Source organism: Hemiscyllium ocellatum, chromosome 23, assembly GCF_020745735.1.
Source record: "Hemiscyllium ocellatum isolate sHemOce1 chromosome 23, sHemOce1.pat.X.cur, whole genome shotgun sequence".
In the NCBI taxonomy this organism is placed as follows: Eukaryota; Metazoa; Chordata; class Chondrichthyes; order Orectolobiformes; family Hemiscylliidae; genus Hemiscyllium; species Hemiscyllium ocellatum.
In genome coordinates, this window is record NC_083423.1 from 10,410,576 (window position 1) to 10,432,084 (window position 21,509).

Genomic DNA, 21,509 nt, shown 5'->3' on the forward strand with positions numbered 1-21,509 from the left:
TGAACATTTTTCAAGCTGCCTTCATCTAGTTCCCTACATTGTATATCTTCCATGTCCTTTTCTACAGTAAATACTGATGCAAAATATTTGTTTAGTATCTCCACCTGTTGCCTCCCTTTCTGTTGCCTCCTTTGTTGCCTCCCTTTCTGTCCTTCCTGTAGCATTTATATCCTGGAATATTAAGCTGCCAGTCCTGCCCATCCCTGAGCCACATTTCTGTAATTTCTATGATATCCCAGTCCCAAGCTCAATTGAACACAATATTCCAAAACGGCCAAACCAACGTCCTGTACAGCAACAACATGACATCCCAACTCCTATACTCAATGCACTGATCAATAAAGGCAAGAGTACTAAATGCCTTTTTGGCCACCGTATCACAGTCTATCCAATTTGCCCCCATTCTGTCAGATTTCACACTTCTCACCCAACTATTTGAGCCACATTCACATCAATCATATTCCATCCAAAGTTCCAGATGTGATGACAACAAGGTGCAGATGTGAACCCGCTCTCTTTCTGGTCTTAATGGTCCTATTGCCACACAAACTCCAAAGCCTCCCTCTCTGTCCTCTTTAAATGATCTGATGGGTTTTGATACACTTCAACTGCTTCAGTTGGTATTTACAAATCCACAATCCTTCACACTTTCTGCCTTCTGTCTTTCCCAACTGTACAGTGCACAGAGTAATGCAGTCACTGTTCTACTTCCAAGACAATATTCCAATACCAAAATCTGTTTTAAAATTACCAACTAGAAAACTATTCCATTTGCAGAGGGGCTTTCTTTATTTTCCCCTTTCAAATATCAAACAGGGAAAAGAAATCTGAAACCAAATCCCACTCCAATTAGCTCTCTATTTACCCTTTGTTTCTTTGCTGCTCATTCCCATGGCAACCCCAGATCACATGAGCATTTCTTGCGTTTGAACAACATCATAATCAGGAAGCCAATTAACCCTCTTTAGAAATACTTTATAATTCTCATTGTTGTTAAAGGAGCATTGCACATGGACCATCATGGACCAGAAAATGCAGTAGAATAGTTTTCCCAATTGTTATGCTTCTCTTATAGTTTTTGTCAGTTCCTCACTCTTTGACAAGCTAGAGGCTAGAAAGACAATTCTAATATGGCTTTAGTTCTTCATACAAGCTTAGGTATCACACTTCAAAGTTATTTTTAAACAATGACTATAAATGATGGTTCTTTCATTCTCTCATGGGATGTGGGCATCGCTTGCTAGACCAGCACTTTTTGTCCATCCTCTCTTGCTGGAAGGTGGTTAAGAGTCAACCATCTCACTGTAGTTTTTGAATCACATGTAGGGCAAATCAGCTAAGAATGGCAGATGCCCTAAGACTGCAGATAAGGTTACAGAGCAGCTTGCTCGAAGCTGAACAGCTCCCAATCTCCTAGCAGATGTCTACTGAAGACATGGTTACATCATAGCTCACATCACAGAGTCTCAACTTTTGACTCATGCAATCCTACCTAGATGTTGGCAGCACAGGGGCTCAGTGGTTAGCACTGCTACTTCACAGGACCGGGGTTCGATTCTAGCTTCAGGCAACTGTCTGTGGGGAGTTTGCATGGGTTTCCTGTGGGTGCTCTGGTTCCCTCCCACAGTCTAAAGATGTGCAGGTTAGGTGAACTGGCCATGCTAAATTGCCCATTGTGTTTAGGGATAAGCATGTTAGGTGCATTAGTCAGGAGAAATATAAAAGTAATAGGGTCAGGGAATGGGTCTGGGTGGGATCTCTTCAGAGGGTTAGTGTGGACTTGTTGGGCCAAATGGCTTGTTTCCACACTGTAGGGATTCTATGATCTCCACCCCAATGTTTTCCCAGTATCCAACATTATTAACATAAAGTATGTTTCTCATGTTATTTGCTAGACCAATGGAGAATTGATTTGGAGATGCCGGTGTTAAACTGCGGTATGCAAAGTTAAAAATCACAGAACACCACGTTATCATCCAATGGGTTTATTTGGAAGCACTACATTTCGGAAGTGCTGCTTCTTCATCAGGTGAGTGTGGAGTAGAAGATCTTAGGTCACAGAATTTATAGCAAAAGTTAACAGTGTGATGTCACTGAAATTATATATTGAAAAAGACCTGGATTGTTTGTTTAGTCTCTCATCATTTAGAATGGGCATGTTGGCTTCAGTTCGTTCATATGTAAATCCCAGAACTTTCTTAAAATTACATTCTCAAGTGAACTTTAACAATAGGTGCCATGTCAGCCCAGATAATGCATTGAAGGTGTGAGGTGCCCTGTATGAGGCTGTCTGTGCCCCACTGTTCAGACTGATAGTGTTTGTCAGAGATTATGTGTATGTGTATGTGTGAGAGTGTGAGTGTAAAGGGATATAAGTCTATGAGAGGCTGTGAGTGTCTGTGTTAGTGTTGGAGTGTATGTGAATGTATGAGAGAGCTTGTGTATGAGAGAAGTTCTGTGTGAGTGCATTGGTCTGTTGGAGTGTGTATCTGTCTGTCTGCAGGAGTGTGTGTGTGTGTGTGTGTGTGTGTGTGTGTGTGTGTGTGTGTGTGTGTGTGTGTGTGTGTGTGTGTGTGTGTGTGTCTAGTGCAGTGGGGTCACCTGTAGTGTGACATGAACCCAAGGTCCTGCTTGAGGCCATCCCCATGGGTACTGAACTTGGCTATGAGCCTCTGCTCAGCCACTTTGCGTTGTTGCCTATCCCGAAGTCTGCCTTGGGGGATGGTCACCTGAAGGTCCAAGGACGAATGTCATGGACCACTGAAGTGTTCTCCGACTGGGAAGGGACACGCCTGTCTGGTGATTGTTGTGCGATGTCCATTCATCCATTGCCGTAGCCTCGGCTCAGTCTCACCAATGTACCATGCCTCAGGGCGTCCTTGTCTGCAGCGTAAGAGATAGACAAAGTTGGCTGTGCTACATGAGTACCTGCCATGTAAATGTGGAAGGTTTCATCACGTGTAATGGTGGTATCCATGTCGACACTCTGACACGTCTTGAAGTGTCTACCGTGGCAAGGTTGTATGGTGTTCTCCTGAAAGCTGGGCAGTTTGCTGTGAGGAATGATGTTCTTTGCAGCCTGCAACACATTATTGATTCGGATGAGTACCTCGCCAAGACCTTCCCCACACATCCACTTCCCACCTTGAAGCAAACACCAAACCTCAAACAGTTCATCGTTCACAGCAAACTGCCCAGACTCCAGGTCAACATTGACCATTGCACTATGCAACCCTGTCACAGTAGATGCTTCAAGATGTGTCAGAGTGTTGACACTGATACACGTGGGGACGTCACCTACCATGTACGTGGCAGGTACCATGTGATTCAGCCACCATTGTCTATCTCATACACTACAGGCAAGGATGCCCTGAGGCATGTTACATTGGTGAGACTGAGCAGAGGCTACGGCAATGGATGAAGGGACACCGCACAACAATCACCAGGCAGGGGTGTTCCCTCCCAGTTTCAGCAGTCTGAGACATTCATCCTCCAACCTTCGGGTGACCATCCTCCAAGGCGGACTTCAGAACAGGCAACAATGCAAAGTGGCTGAGCAGAGGCCGATAGTCAAGTTCAGTACCTGTAGGTATGGTTTCCACCGGGACCTTGGGTTTATGTCATACTACAGGTGACCCCACTGCACTACATACACTCTCTCTCTCACACACAAAGATGTTGTGAAACTTGAAAGGGTTCAGAAAAGATTTACAAGGATGTTGCCAAGTTTGGAGGATTTGAGCTATAAGGAGAGGCTGAATAGGCTGGGGCTGTTTTCCCTGCAGCGTCAGAGGCTGAGGGGTGACCTTATAAAGGTTTACAAAATTATGAGGGGCATGGATAGGGTAAATAGGCAAATTTGTTTCCCTGGGGTCAGGGAGTCCAGAACTAGAGGGCATAGGTTTAGGGTGAGAGGGGAAAGATATAAAAGAGACCTAAGGGGCAATTTTTTCACACAGAGGGTGGTACGTTTATGGAATGAGCTGCCAGAGGAAGTGGTGAAGGCTGGTACAATTGCAACATTTAAGAGGCATGTGGATGGGTATATGAATAGGAAGGGTTTGGAGGGATATGGGCCAGGTGCTGGCGGGTTGGACCAGATCGGATTGGGATATCTGGTCGGCATGGACGGATTGGACCGAAGGGTCTGTTTCCATGCTGTACATCTCTATGATTCTATCTCTCACACACACACACACACACACACACACACACACACACACACACACACACACACACACACACACACAGAATTACATTTTGTTTTGCACAAAAACTGTATGAATCCATGTGAGATTCTGTAAATCCCATTTTAAAGTTAGAATCGGTCTGAACAGTGGGGCATACAGCTTCACCCAGGGCACCTCACACCTTCAATGCATTATCTGGGCCGACATGGCACCTATTGTTAAAGTTCACTTGAGAATGTAACTTTAAGAAAGTTCTAGGATTTATACTTGAATGAACTGAAACCAATATGCCCATTCTAAAAATGAGAGACTTAACAAACAATCCAGGTCTTTTTCAAGACATAATTTCAGTTACATCACACTGTAAGCTATTTCTATAAATTCTGTGTTTTATAATCTTATACTCCACACCTATGTGATGAAGGAACAGCACTCTGAAAGGTAGTGCTTCCAAATAAACCTGTTGGACTACAACCTGGTGTTGTGTGATTTTTAACTTCCCTTTTGATTAGCTGTACATTTCAAAGCCAACCACCCAAAATCCTGCTCCCTCCCAGAATTCATTGTCAATTCAAGCACAATAGGAATAGTACAGTTCTCCCTAATCTAGTTGTTGCAAATGGTGTGGAAGGGTGATGGCGTCAATGCTGGTCCTGCACTGTTCCTTTAGTAAATGATCCTAAATAAGTAGGTTTAGTAATGGGATCTGACAAGATATCTCACAATGAATGACCACTGAATGATGAAGGATGATCCTTCGAAGAGGTTAAAAATCACACAACATCAGATTATAGTCCAACACGTTTAATTGGAAGCACACTAGCTAATTAAACCTGTTGGACTATAACCTGGTGTTGTGTGATTTTTAACTTTGTACACCCCAGTCTAACACCGGCATCTCCAAATCATGCCTTCAAAGAAGAGTTGAGAACTTTGGGATGAAGAAGGAGTGAATATTTAGGAAGAGTGTAGAGCATAGATTTACTTCATTGTAAGATTCATTCAAAGACTGCAAGGTATCAGAAAATACCTCTTTAATATTGCTTGAAGAAAAATAACATTTTTGAACCTTTTTATCTTGCACTCAACGGGGCATTTTGCAAGAATACAAATTCAAGGGTGAAACCAACATTCCATCTCTTCAGTGATTATTGGTTGTATATGTAATCAGGACATCGAGATTGTAACTGTAGGTACTCCAAAATCTTCTGAATGGATAGACTATCCATTATCCATAGACTAAAGGAACTTCAACATTGACTGCTATCACGTCTGACTGCGTGGGACACTAAACAAAGATTAAAAAATGTTCTGGGTTCTTATGCAAGTGTAGAACATTACTCACAAACTAAACAAGAGTTGCTGGAAAAACCCAGCAGGTCTGCCAGCATCTGTAGAGAGAAATCAGAGTTCATATTTTGGGTCAAGTGACCCTTCCTCAGAACATTATTCTCATGCCTCAGTATTGCTGAAGGTGAAAATGTGCCGCTGGTTAAAGCACAGCAGGCTATGCAGCATCCCAGGAATAGGGAATTTGACGTTTCAAGCATAAGCCCTTCATCAGGAAAGCCCTTCCTGATGAAGGGCTTATGCTCAAAACGTCGAATTCCCTATTCCTGGGATGCTGCCTGGCCTGCTGTGCTTTAACCAGCGGCACATTTTCAGCTGTGGTCTCCAGCATCTGCAGACCTCATTTTTTACTCAGTATTGCTGAAGGACTTTTCTGCCCGTGCAGAGATTCCTGTCCTCCATAATCTTGAACAATCTCATCAAGTGCATTGCATTTGCTGCTGATTCAAACATGTGCACCACCACCTTTTAACTTGAAAGTGCAACCTCCATCATAGCTCCATTTGATAAGGTCATCCATGATGGCTCAGTAGTTAGCACTGCTGCCTCACAGCTTCAGGGTCCCAGGTTCAATTCCAACCTTGAGTGACTGTCTGTGTAGAGTTTGCACATTCCCCCTGTGTCTGTGTGTGTTTCCTCCCAAAGATGTGCAGGGTAGGTAAATTGGCCATGCTAAATTGCCCATAGTATTAGGTGCATCATTCAGAGGGAAATGGATCTGGGTGGGTTACTCTTCGGAGGGTTGGTGTGGACTTGTCGGGCTTAAGGACCTGTTTCCACACTGTAGGGAATCTAATCTAATTCTTCACTAACACCAGAGGAGAAGGTGAAGAATTTTGCTCACTCTGATCTGAAAGCGTATCAGAGAGATCTTAACGAACTGCATCAATGACTGACAGAAAGATTTTTCGTCTGAAGTTGCAAAACTGGACCAGATATTGACACACTTTCAGACTCAAATCCTGAGTGTTTCTGCAAGTTAGAAATCTTCGAAGAAAGATGCTTATCCTCTTCTAGTGTGACTGGAGGAGGATCAAAAAGCTAAACGAACTCTTGGTAAATCTGAAAATTTTCACCACAGAACACTACAAAATCTTCACAGCATGAAACTTCAGTAGATGGAGAAAGCTGTGGGAAACCTTCACATGCTGTTATTTAATTTTCGTGAGACATAAGCTTATGTTTCTGGAAAGGCTGAGGGTGGTTGTGCACAGAATGGAATGTCACCATCATCTCATTATGGAGAGTCTTTTACCTGAGCTGCAATATCTGTATCTGCTATGGAAGATCTGTGTTACCAACTTAGCAAGGTGTTCTTCTGACTCAACAAGATACAAATAACTTTTTCATAAAGGTACCATTTACGTAAGTAGCACTTCAAAGCATTCAGTAATTAAAAGGATGTGGCCTTCTAAATACTGGATCTTAAATTTGTCTGTTGAAGGAATACAGTGTGAAGCCATTCTGGATTGTCAGGCAGGAGAAATTGAGGACTGCAGATGCTGGAGGTCAGAGTTGAGAGTGTGGTACTGGAAAATCTCAGCAGGTCAGGCAGCATCCGAGGAGCAAGAAAATCGATGTTTCAGGCATAAGCCCTTCATCAGGCAGTTCAATATCGGTTTCTCCTGAAGTAAGAGAATAGTTCTTTATTTTCAAATTACCGATCAAGAGTGTCGATCATCATCTTCCATTCTACAGACAAAAACATCTACTTCACAGAATATCTGAATTATTTTGGTGGAGAAGGAGGTTATTCAACCCATTGTACCTGTACTATTCTATTCCCTCGTGCAAATCTCTTGCCTTTTCCCCACAGCTCAACATACTATTTTACACAGAGGGTGGTAGGTGCCTGGAACACATTGCCAGCAGAGATAGGAGAGGCAGGCACAGTAAATCCATTTAAGCTGTATCTGGACAGATGTATGAGTAGATGGGGAGCAGAAGGATACAAATGCTTAAGAAGTGAGCAGTAAGTTTAGACAGTGGATTTGGATTGGCTCAGGCTTGGAGGGCCGAAGGGCCTGTTCCTAGGCTGTAACTTTTCTTTTTTTCATTGTTCTTTACTGCCTAATGCCATCTTGAGCAACTCAAGTGAACCTTGCTCCATCTCAATGGACCAAGAATGTGTATACGTTCTACATATTCTTTTTACTCGTGTTCAATTTTCTGGATTCTCCTTCATTCTGGAGCTGATCTGTTTGATTTTAAAAATTGTTGAAGATGTCCAAATCTTCCACAGTTAAGGTTTCGAGTTTCTGCTGCTGGAGAACTTTGTCTCTTAGGATGCTGTCTTGCAACTCAATTCCACACTTTCAAAATGTAGTTCCACCTTTCAGTATGTTTTGCTCTCTTCGAGGAAGGCATTGTAGACATTGTTGAGCTTAACCAATTTGCAGTTTGAGACCAGGCCTTGGATTTCCATTGCATTGCTCTTGGCCAGTGTACATTGCATCTGGCCTGCCTTGGAAGGCAGTTTGCCTTTTCAAATGCTAGCCCCTGTTCAAAGTGCAATAAATCAGGGAGTGTACCACTAAGAATTTAAATAACTTATCCTTCAAAGCCACAATATCACATGAATTGACTATCTTATAAAATTCCCCATTGGAGTGTACTGAGACCATTAACTGTTGAGACCTCTGTTTGGACAAGGCTTAATTATTAACGAGAGTCTCAGAACTAAAAATAAGCATTGGACGCAGGTAGAATTGACTGAAATCTGACGCAATCTCACCAACACCTTTCCTTAAAAGGATTTCTTCAAATCAGTGCTCATTGTGTCTCAGAAAGTGCAAAAGGAAATGGGAGGAGAGACACTGCTCTATAATTGTGGATGTATGTCCTCAGGTGAATTGACCATACTAAATTGCCCGTAGTGTTAGGTGCATTAGTCAGAGAGAAATGGGTCTGGTGGGTTACTCTTTGGAGGGTCGATGTGGGCTGGTTTAGCCGAAGGGCCTGTTTCCACACTGTAGAGAATCTAATCTAATCATAACTCCCATCTACATGCCTGTAACATTCTTTCAGTGGTATCAAAGGACTTTGGAAATGGCATGGATTGCATGTTGCCATGGACATTCTGCCAATTCAGAGTGTGATGATACTATGGCATGTACAGGTATTTTGGCCTTTTTTTAATGAAGAAAAATTGAGACAGCAGTAGAGAATGCAGTCTGCCCCAAACCAATAATGTAAACAACTTGTGAGGCTTTGGTCCTTTTTTTAACATTGGAACAATAGAAGCAGCCTGAATGGGTGGGGCCAAACTCCCACAGAACTGAAAATGTGTTGCTGGAAAAGCGCAGCAGGTCAGGCAGCATCCAAGGAACAGGAAATTCGATGTTTCGGGCATGAGCCCTTCATTGGGAATTCCTGATGAAGGGCTTATGCCCGAAACGCCGAATTTCCTGTTCCTTGGATGCTGCCTGACCTGCTGCGCTTTTCCAGCAACACATTTTCAGCTCTGATCTCCAGCATCTGCAGACCTCACTTTCTCCCCAAACTCCCACAGAACCAAGATTGTTTTTAGGTTTTAACCTTCAGTGGCCGTTGCTGGAATCTTGAAGCTGGATGTGGAAGCTCTTATTCCTCGCTTTGTCACAACTAAAAGCTGGCATTCTCTTGCTGCTGCTAGAATTGCATGTGAGACAATATATTTTACTGAATTTGCCTTTGCCAAGGATGAATTTATGCGATGTTACAATATTGGAACATTTAATTAGTGCTAGTTAATATATAAATTCTTTTGTTAAGCATTTTATTAGAGTTACAGTTAAGCCAATTTGTATCTTTCTATTTTGTCAGTGTGGCAAAAGTGAGGACTGCAGATGCTAGAAATCAGAGTCTAGATTAGAGTGGTACTAGAAAAGCACAGCAGGTCAGGCAGCATCCAAGGAGCATAAAAATCGCCATTTCAGGCAAAAGGAATGAAGGCAGAGAGCCTCCGGGTGGAGAGATAAATGGGAGGGGGCTATGAATAAAGTGTGTTTTGCTTCAAGACTGTAATTTGCCCAATCGAATTGCACTGGAACTGAACACTTTACCCCTACCTTTAAACAAAGAAAACATGAGGGTCTAGGCTATCTTCTTAATATATTTTGAGGGGGTTTGGTCTGATTAATAACAAGAGTATGCCTCACTTTAAATCACATTGGGAAAGTTTTCAACTGTTTTGCTTCACTTTGGGTAAGTCTTCATGTCAGTGTGTAGAGGAGTCTGCTAAGGATTGTTGTCTCATGATTCCTTAATGTTGCCTCATAATTGTTCAGTTTTGCCTGTGGTTTTCTTTATTCCTCTAGAGAAACACTGTCTACCTTCATCTGGTACCTCTGCCATTGGTACAATGTTTCTCATTGGGGTTCAAGGCCAAAGTTCTAGATTACTTTTTAAACAATTTTTGTTAACAGACCACAGAATGGTGTGCTCTGAGCTGTACAGGCTCCAACCACCTAGCAGAGTATTACCATGTGACAACTGAGGTTAGAGTTACAACATAGCTCCCAGCTGAAGCTCATCTACACATTCATTAAACCCTACAGCTACAAACATGAGGCTACAGCTGTGGAGAGCAGGGAGGTCATGTGTGTGGGTGTTATGTAAGAGACCATATTGAGTATTTGGAAAAACATTGCACGTGGAAGACATGGACTGGTTGGGGTTGTAAAGGGAGCATCTGGGAGACAGGTATGTCCAGGTCACTACAGAATTGTGAGCAAAGGAATCCTTTGAGAGATTTTAGATGACTACAAATTATTCTTACTTAAAAAAACAATATTTCTGCTGCACATCAATCTTTGTGAGCATTTAAATAGCTGCAGTTTGAAGAAATTAATTGCACTGTCACTTAATGTTTTCCCTTCCAAGATGGACAAACACAGCTGCAAATTCTCTCCATTCTCAGTGTAGATTCTTAAAAGTCCAGAGTAAGCAGGATTAAATCTCAGTAAGACCAGCTGCTCTAAGCGTAGGTGAGGAAGGGAGAGGCTCGAGTTAAGATTTTAAGAAGCACAATAAGTACAGTTCTAGACAGGAATCATGTCCTCAGCTACAATTCAGCTACACCAAGTTGCAAATCTCTCTTTTACTGGGGAAAACCACTTGTCTTTATTGCACTTGCTGAGGTGCCAGAGGGTGTGAGTGGTTTCATCTGCCACTGGTGTTCTATGTGCGGCTTGCCAAAGTTGACAAGAGGATGGAGGATGTGGTGTGAAAGTTAATGAATGGGATGTCTAGTTTTCTCTGTGAAAAGATGCTGGCCATCTGACTGCAAAACCATGGCTGGGATTAGATTTTAAGACCATGAAGACCATAGCAATAGGACCAGCGGTGGACCATTCAGCCCCTCAAGCCTACTCCGCCATGGCTGATCTGTCAGTCCTCATATCTACTATCCTGCATTTGCCCCATAGTCCTTGACTACCCAACTGATTGAGAATTTATCTACCACAGCCTTGTGTATACACAAGAATTCTGAGCTAGGAGAAGACAACATGGGAGGAACCACACGCGACAAAGTTTCGAAAGTCTATACACCTTATCCATTTGGAGGTGGATTTATTTTTGAGGTTACAGTTTATTATTAAAGGTATTTTTTTCCTTTTTTTGTTGTCCCAGTCTTTCTGCTCTACCTTTTTAACTTGATCTCTTTCGAGTAGTCCAACAATGCAGCTCAGTTGATCCAGTTGCCAGAAAGTTGAGTGGAGATTAGATTAGATTAGACTTACAGTGTGGAAACAGGCCCTTCGGCCCAACAAGTCCACACCGACCCGCCGAAGCGCAACCCACCCATACCCCTACATTTACCCCTTACCTAACACTACGGGCAATTTAGCTTGGCCAATTCACCTGACCCGCACATCTTTGTGACTGTGGGAGGAAACCGGAGCACCCGGAGGAAACCCACGCAGACACGGGGAGAACGTGCAAACTCCACACAGTCAGTCGCCTGAGTCGGGAATTGAACCCGGGTCTACAGGCGCTGTGAGGCAGCAGTGCTAACCACTGTGCCACCGTGCCGCCCACTGATGATGGAAAGATGCATCTTCCATGTGGAAGATTTCCCTCCCTCCTCACAGAGCAACATCTGGTTTTACACACAGAGTAGGAGCTTGTGTTTTAGGCAGTAGCATATTCACATGAGTAGAGGATTGATTAGCTAACAGAAAACAGAGACTGAGAAGCTCTAATTTACGGTGCCCCTCAGGGATAGGCACCAGGAAACCAAATATTTACGGCCTGTTTGACTTGGATGAAGTGAGCAAAAGCCATGGCGTATGATTTTGGGAATGTTAGGACCCAATAACCTATGTGGGGGCTTTTTTTGGGGGGAGGGGGGGAGGGGAGAGTGGAGTTGTGATGGTTGTTGTGCTTGAATGGGGGTGTGGCACACTGTACCCAGGCTGGCAGCAGGGCACGTTGGACTCTGGTTCAGGGCTGGGAACAACACTGGGTCAATGACATCTCCCCCTGATTTTTGCGCCTGATGGCAGGTAAATTTGCTGTTGACTCAAAGATGGGCAGGAAAATAACCTGCCAAGAAGACTAAAGTTAACTAAGGGATGTAGGTAGTTTATAGGAATGGGCAAAAAGTTGGCAAATGAATATCATGGAGAAAATGTGACCTTGTCCACTTTGGCAGGAGGAACAGAGAAACATTCCACTACTTAATTGGAAAGAGGTTGTCGAACTCTGAGATACAGAGGGATGTGGATATCCTGATACATAACTCAAAAAAACTCGTGTAAGCAGTGAGTGATTAAAAAGGCAGTTTGAATATTGGCAAAGGGAATAGAACTGATATCTTTAATCGATCTGTTCATATGTGCTTTGATAAATATCTGGCAGATGGGATTTGAATTCAGATGTAAGGGCACAATCACTGTACCACAAGGTCTACAGAGGGGATAGCAACGATATTTTCTAATTAACCTCTTCACAGCTGTTATTACACACTTCTGGAGCAGGTGATACTTGAATCAGGGTCTCCTAGCTCAAAGATAGGGACACTTCAGCTCTACTAAGGGACATCTATTTTAACAAATAAGGGTCTTTCATTTATGACCGGGCTGACAATTCTTTTATCTATGAGTTATTAGTCTGTGGAACTCTCTGCCAGAGAGCAGTGGAGGCTGGGTCATTGAATACATATGAAGCTGAGTTCGATAGATTCTTGATTGACAGAGGAGTCACAGGTTATGAAAGGATCATGTATGATCAGCTATGATCTTATCATGTGGAGGAGCAGGCTTGTGGGGCCAAATGGCCTGCACACACTCCAAATTCATCACTTAGAGTCACAGAGATGTACAACATGGAAACAGACCCTTCGTCCAACTCGTCCAAGCTGACCAGATATCCTAACCTGATCTAGTCCCATTTGACAGCATTTGGCCCATATCCCTCTCAACCCGTCCTATTCATATACCCATCCAGATGCCTTTTAAATGTTGTAATTGTAATATCCTCCACCACTTCCTCTGGCAGCACATTCCATACACATACCACCCTCTGCATGAAAACGTTGCCCCTTAGGTCCTTTTTATATCTTTCCCCTCTCGCCCTAAACCTATGCCCTCTAGTTCTGGATTCCCCCACCCCAGGCAAAAGACCTTGTCTATTTACCCTATCCATGCCTCTCATGTTTATTTAAACCTCAATTAGGTCACTCCACTGTTGATATAGAAAATGAAATCTGACAGACATCAGTTAGAGAGATTTCCTTGGCCTCAATGTCAGCATCGAAATTCTGTTGCAAGGAATTCTGTTCCCTTTGTTTTTTTCAATAGAAATCCCATGGAAATGTTTCAGTGTAGAAGGAAATGGGCAAACCACATGCTCATAAGCCCTATGGATGCTGCTCTCTGCCATGTTACTTGGAATTGTGGGTGAGTCAACATTTTTCCCTCTTTTCCTGCAGGAATACACCTGCTTCTCATCTTTCTTTTGATGACATAAGAGTTTAGACTCTTATCCAGTGGGAAATTGCAGATGCAATCCAATGTCTAACCACTTAATGCTGCTTAGTACAGTGAATTATAATGAATACCCTTTGGTTCTTTTCTGTTCTGTTAATTTGTTGCTTAATGGTGTGTGCTGCAGCCATCAATGGAACAGCTAGCTGGGAGGTGTCATTAAGCCGACAATTTGAGGGAGTTGAATTAACATTTATAGACTTAACCCAAGAGTGCTTCCAACAATCATCTCACATCAACTGTATATATTTTAATTCAGCTGCCTTGCATTGTAATTTAACTCTCAGAGTAAGATGGATACCTCAGGCTGATAATTGTTCACATTTCTTGTTAGACGTTCTGCAGTTGGAGAAAGAAAGAACCAGGCTGGTTTCCCCACATTTCATGGTAACCAATGCTGACTTTTTCCCCCCTTTATTCATTCATAGGATGTGGGTGTCACTGGCTAGGCCAGCAGTTGCTGCCCTTCGAGCAGTCAAGAGCCAATCACATTGCCATAAGTCTGCAATCACACATAGGCCAGACCAGGTAAGGATGGGAGTTTCCTTCCTTGAAGGACATTAGTGAACCAGATGGGTTTTTCCCCAACAATTGGCAATGGATTCATAGTCATCATTAGATTCTTAATTTCAGACATTCATTGAATTCAAATTCCACCAGACGTCGTGGTAGGATTTGAACCCAGGCCCCGAGTACGTTATCTGGATCGTTGGATTAACAATCCAGAGGGAACACCCTGGGCCATCACCAGCTGTGTGTCAGTGCAGACTTTAGATTACATAGATGTTAGATTGGCCTTGATTCATGCCCTATGCTTTATCTTGTGTTTTAAACAGTAGCAGCATATTGAGTTACCGGTTTGGGATTTTTCTTTTTAATTATTCATTCGACCATAAGATATAGGAGGAGAAATAGCTCATTCACCTCATCAAATCTTGTCCGCCATTTGATCATTGCTGATTTGTTTCTCAACCCCACTCTCCTGCCTTCTCCCCCTTTGATCCCCTTACTAATCAGGAACCTACCTACCTCTGTTTAAAACACAATCAATTACTTGGCCTCCACAACCTACTGCACCAATGAGTGTCACAGAATCACCACCCGCTGGCTGAAAAGAATCTTCCTCATTTCTGCTCTAAAGGGTCATCTCTTCATTCTGAGGCTGTGCCTTCGGGTCCTGGTCTCTCCTATTAATGGAAAACTTTCACCACATCCACTCTATCCAGACCTCTCAGTATTCTGTAAGTTTCAATGAAATCCCTCCTCATTCTTCTGAACTCCCATCAAGTACAGACTGGAATGCTCAATCATTCCACAAATCATTCCACAATCATTCCACAAATCACAAACCATTCATCACTTGGACTATTCTTGCAAATCTCCTCTGGACCTCCTCCAAGGCTAGCCCATCCTTTCTTAGATATAGGGCCGAAAACAGTTCGGAATATTCTAAATGTGATCTGACCAGAGCCTTACACAGCCTCAGCAGTATATCTCTGCTCTTGTATTGTAACCATCTTCAAATGAATGCTAATAATGCATTTGCCTTCCTAACTGCCAACTGAACCTTCATGTTAAACTTAAGATAATTCTGAACTATTCTTCCAAGTCCCTTTGTGCTTTAGATATCTGAAGCCTTTCCCCATTTAAAAAATAGTCTATGCCTTCATTCGTCCTATGAAGGTGCATAACCTCACACTATCCACATTGTAAATGGTGAACAGATTTTGGAGGGTTACTTCTGTCAGAATTCCTAGCCCCTGACCTGCTCTTAAAGCCGTTGTATTTATATGGCTAGTCCAGATCAGTTTTCGGTCAATGATAGTTTCCAGTATGTTGTTGATAAGAGTTTCAGCAATGGTAATGCTATTGAATGACAAGGCACAATAGTTAGAGTCTCTCTTGTTGGAGATGTTTATCACCTGGCAGTTGTGTGGCATGAATGTTACTTGACAATCATTAGTCTAAACCTAGATGTTGTCCAGATCTTACCATATAATGACATGGATAACTTCATTATCTGAAGAATTACAGATGGTACCTTTCAGTGTGCAACCATCAGCAAAGATCCATATGTTTGACCTTATAATGGAAAGAAGATCATTGATGAAGCAGTTGAATATGGTTGGGGTTGGGACACGACACTGAGTAGCTAAGGCTCCAATAGTGCAGTGATAGTGTCTCCATCTCTGAACTGAGAAGCTTGGGTTCAATCCCATGGGTACATAGCAAGTTGATTAGGGAGATATTTAATCTGAGGAGCTCCGACAGAAATGTCCAGTGACTATGACAATTGAGCTGTAAAGGAAGTTCTTCTGACAAGGTGCGACTTTTGCTCAGTGGAGAGTTTTCCTCCAAGTCATATTGACTTCAGGTTGCTAGCACTCCTTGAAGTAATTCTTGATAATGATGCTGTTTTGTTGTCACCTCAGCTCAGGAATTCACTTCCTCTGTTCATGCTTGGACCAAGGCTGCAATGAGGTCAGATGATGACTGGCTCTGGCAGAACCCAGACTGGGCATCAATTTCATAGCATTGTTGATGACACTTCCATCAATTTACTGACAATCAAGAATACGTGGAGCAGCAATTGGCCAGGATAGGATTTCTCCTGTTTTTTGTCTACAGGAAATACCTGGCAATTTTCCACATTGTTGGGTAGATGTTGAAGCTGTACTGGATTGGCTCGCGGGTGAAGTGGGAAGCTTTGGACAACAACTCTTGAGTGCTGTTGCTGGAGAATGTTGTCAGGGTGCAATGCCTTTGCAGTATCAAGTGCCTTCAGCCATTTCTTGATATCATGTGCAATGAATCAATATAGTTGAAGATGATATTCTGGGAACCTAAGGAGGAGGCTGAGATGAATCATCTCCTCAGCTTTTCTAACTGAAGATGGAACACTTCATCTTCAGATGGAACATCTTTTGCACTAATGTACAGGACTACTCTAGCCTTGAGGATGGGGATATTTGTGGATATTTGTACAGTTAGTAATGTAGTTGTCCATCACAATTCAGGATAGGCTGTGGCAAGAATGTGGAGATTAGAGCTGATCCATTGGTTGTGGGAATATTCAGGGATGTGGGTATCTGTGCATACACTGTTCCTGAGGGTGCTTGCTTCCCAAATATGTCTCTTCAACTCTTTATGTACTGTTACAGTCTATTATTGCAGTCTTTATTTTGGGGCGGTACTTTGGCTTAGTGGTTAGCACTGCTGCCTCACAGCACTAGGGACTGGGGTTAGATCCCTCTTTCTGGGTGACTGTCTGTGTGGAGTTTGCACATTCTCCCCGTGTCTGCGTGAGTTTCCTCCAGCTGCTCCGGTTTCCTCCCACAATTCAAAGATGTGCAGGTTAGGTGAATTGGCCGTACTAAATTGCCCATAGTGTTAAGTGCATTAATCAGAGGCAAATGGAGAGGAATGGGTCTGGGTGGGTTACTCTTCAGCGGTCAGTGTGGACTTGTTGGGCCAAAGGGCCTGTTTCCATACTGTAGGGAATCAGTGCATAATAAGTGATCAAATAGAGCGCTCTCCCTCTCTCTTCACATACTCACTTTGAGCTGGTATCTTCTCTCTTACTGATGTCAGATTATGTTAACATTTAGATCACCACACCCTGTTCAAAGAACAAAGGAAATTTACAGCCCAGGAACAAGTCCTTCAGCCTCCAAGCCTGAGCCGATCCAAATGTACTGTCTAAACCTGTCAGTCAATTCCTAAGCATCTGTATCCCTCTGCTCCCCACCTACTCATGCATCTGTCCAGACGCATCTTAAATGAATCTACCGTGCCTGCCTCTACTACCTCTGCTGGCAACACATTCCAGACGCCCACCACCCTCTGTGTAAAGTATTTGCCGCGTGTATCCCCCTTAAACTTTCCACCTCTCACCTTTAAAGCGTGACCTCTCATTTTGGAATCCATCACCCTGGGAAAAAGCTTGTCTCGATCCACCCTGTCGATATCTTTCATGATTTTGTAAACCTTAATCAGGTCCCCCCTCAATCTCCTTTTTTCTAATGAAAATAAACCTAACACACTCAACTTCTCTTCATAGCTAGCACCTTCCATATCAGGCAACATCCTCGTAAACCTTCTCTGCACACTCTCCAAAGCGTCCACATCCTTTTGGTAATGTGGTGACTAGAACCAACGTCCTGTATAATTTTAACATGACTTGCCAGCTCTTATACTCAACACCCCGTCCAATGAAGGCAAACATACTATATGCCTTCTTGACCACTCTATCCACGTGTGCAGTAACCTTCAGGATACAATGGACCTGCACTCCCAGATCTCTCTGCCCATCAATTTTTCCCAAGGCTCTTCCGTTCATTGTATAATTCGCTCTAGAATTAGTCTTGTCTAAATGCATCTCATCACATTGTCTGGATTGAAATCCATCTGCCACTTTCCTGCCAAACTCTCCAGTCTATTTATATCCCCCTGTATTCTTTGACACTCTTTCTATCTTTCTGCTACTCCATCAATCTTTGTGTCATCTGCAAACTTGCTGATCATACCAACAGTGCCCTCTTCCAGATCATTTATGTATATTACAAACAACAGTGGCCCCAACACTGACCCCTGCGGAACAGCATTGGTCACCTTTCTGCATTTCGGGAAACTCCCTTCAACTACCTACTCTCTGTCTCTTGTTGCTCAACCAGTTCACCCAGATTTAACTCACTGTCAAAGCTCCAGCAACAAAGAAAGGTATTTGTACAGGGTTTTAATGGAGTGCTGAAAATACCATGGTGGAAGGCTTCAGGGGAGTGGGTATTTGAAGAAAGCATGACATTATAGTGTGTGTCACTTCATTGCAAAAGGACAATTACAACATTTAAAAAGTATCTGTATGGGTAAAAGAATAGGAAGGGTTTAGAGGGATATGGGCCAAATGCTTGCAAATGGGACTAGATTAATTGAAGATACCTGATCAGCCTGGACGAGTTGGACCGAACGGTCTGTTTCCATGCTGTACATACCTATGACTCTATGACATTGAAACTCTTTCAACCTAGAGAGACCTGGGCGATGAGACCTGGCTCAGAGACTATCTGAATGGTGGAAGTTCCTCCTCTGAAAACAGTAGGGATGATGTTTTGTTGAAATCGGTGCTGGAAATGCACTTAAACCTTTCTGACTTTTTCTAAGCACATCGTTATCTGTTGATGCATTCCTACAGCCCACCAGCCTCAGAACATCACCCGCATCACTGACTCAATCAATAGGCATTTTTATCGTTGCTGAGTGCACTGGACACTGGCTTCAGATCCTGCATCACAGCACTTAAAAACTACAAGTGTAAACAATGTCAGCAAGTCAAGTCACAACGCAGTGAATGTTACAACTAAAAAACAGTCTTACTGTCTTGTTAAGTTTGTAAGGTGGTAATCAGACAGCTCCTCTGTGCCTGTGGCATCTCTGTCATGCTACTTTTGATACTTGCAGATCTCCCAGATGATATTTAGACCCAAGTCAGACAGGTGGGAAGCTATTCCACAGGGCCAAGTCCTATGCCAGAAAAGAGCTTAAATAATAAGCAGTCCATTTGTGACTCATTTACAACGACATCCTCAGTCACCTGCTCAGTCGATCTGTCAAATGCCTTCAGTGAGGGCATAAGTTAAGACAGAGCAACAGAACTGTCCCACTGATTATCTCATGGAGGAGCACACAGGAATGTCTTTCAACACCAGAAAGATTGGTTTAAAAGGGCTCAGAAAGACTTACATATATTTTTCTGCAATATCAATTCCGAGGAGGGGTCACTCAACCTGAAATGTTAACTCTGATTTCTCTTCACTGCTGCTGCCAGACCTGCAGAGCTTTCCTAGCAGTCTCTGCTTTTGCTTTTATCTCCATGTTATTTTTCACCCTACAGTGAGAGATTTGTGTATTTATCACCTACAGAGTTCTCCTTCCAAAGTGGGATAGCGTCCAACATGAAGCAAGGCTGTAAAGCTCAGACCATTACATTGCACAATATTGAAATGTTAGTCTTGTCACCAGATGAAGGAATTGGAGGAACACTGTTGGTAGCTACCTTACCAAAGAGTTAGAACACTCCAGGTTCTAGACCCATTCCAAGACTTGTGAGCAATTGAAGAATCAGTGGTCCAGGTAAACCGATGTGTATTGGTGCCAGTCTGGATAAATGGGGAATGTTACTGGCAGCCAAGATCTCTGACTGTAAACCTGAACATGGCTGGTAAAGGCTCATCTGGCATAATGGGGATCCCATGTAACATGGGTAAAGCTGGAGAAGCAAACTGTCATCTCACTTCTGAAGAAAAGTCATATTGAACATTAAACATTAATGAGGCGCCAGTGTTAGACTGAGGTGGACAAAGTCAGAAGTCATACAACACCAGGTTATAGTCCAACAGGTTTATTTGAAATCACAAACTTTTGGAGTGACTTCACCTGTGCTTTCAAATAAACCTGTTGGACTATAACCTAGTATTGTGTGACTTCTGACTTTATGAAACATTAACTCCGTTTCTCTCTGTACAGTTGCCAGACCTGCTGAGTTTCTCCAACACATTCTGTTTATAAACTAGTCACATTGTCTGGTATTGCAGTTGATAAGAGATCCCCCATGCAAGATTCCTTTTCTATCAGTTTACCTTGCACTTCATAAATGAATGATTAAGGAACTAGATGTCAGGAATATAGTGCTTATCTGAACATTGGGTGCTGTCTCAGGGCTATTGAACGAGTATTGTTCAGTTTTGTCAAATGTTCATTGTGTTCCTTGTCTTGCTTGACTGATTGCAGTGGAAAGTGCAAACAAAAATGCCAGATAGTGATTGACCGATAATCAAATCACGAACAAGTAAAATCTACCGATGAGTTGGATAATAACATGGAACTCAAAAAAATAGCAAAATAAACCAAAGAACTCCAGATGCTGGAAACCTGAATCAAATACAGAAATTGTTAGAGAAACTCAGCAGGTCTGGCAGCATCTGCAGAGAGAGAAAAACAGAGTTCATGTTTTAAGTGACCCCTCTTCAGGATAAAGATAGCAAAGCATCTTTGATAATTCAACCCAGACAAGCCTCCAGTACCCATAACGTCGTCATATGAGCAATTGCTTGCTGAGATTCTGTGAGAATATTTAAACAGCTGCTGAGTGTCATTACAAATATTCAAGTTAGAAACAGGAGGAAACAAGGCAGACTTTCAAACCTACTCTGCAATTCAAAAAGATCATGGCTGATCTGATCATTCAGATTTGACCCAATCCCCAATATTGTTAAAATATTGGCCCCCTTTATGTAAGGAAGGAGGCAGTCCAGAGACATTTCACTAGATCCCAAGTGTGAAGGGGCTATCTCATAAGGAAAGATTGAATGGATTGAGTCTGTACCCATTGGAATTCGGAACAATAAGAAGTGACTATGATTATTGAAACTATGATTAGAATTCAGTTTAAGACTGATATTTCTTTTGAAGAGGGTGTTTTGTAAATCTGGTGACAAGGTGTCTGCTCCATGGAGAACAGAGTACATAGCTTTTAAGTAAAACAAAATAAAATAAACAAAATAAACAAAATTCATAAGAGCGTGGAGTCAGGATTACACAGACCCAGAGTTTTTGTTTTGCTGTCACTTGTTGAAGGGAGGGTTTTGGAGTTGAAGCTGCTGGATACAATCCTCTCTCTCTGCTCCCACAAGAGTCTGAGTTCTGTCTCTGCTGCTACATTCGTTCTGTTGGTGTTCCTTCTCCTGGACTGGAGGAGTTCATAAGTGAGCAAATCTGTTTTGCTGAATTTGCCTTTGCCAGGAGTCTATTTTTGGGATGCTGCTATACTGGAACACATGAGTATTGGTTAAATAATGTTTTGCTTAGCTAAGTTTTCAATAGAGTTAAAGTTATGCCAATTCTGCTTTTGTTTGTGGTTCAATTGTGGTATAAAAATTAAGAATGAAGTGTGTGTGTGTATATATATAAAACAGAAAGGAATGAGAAGTATTTATATTTTGAT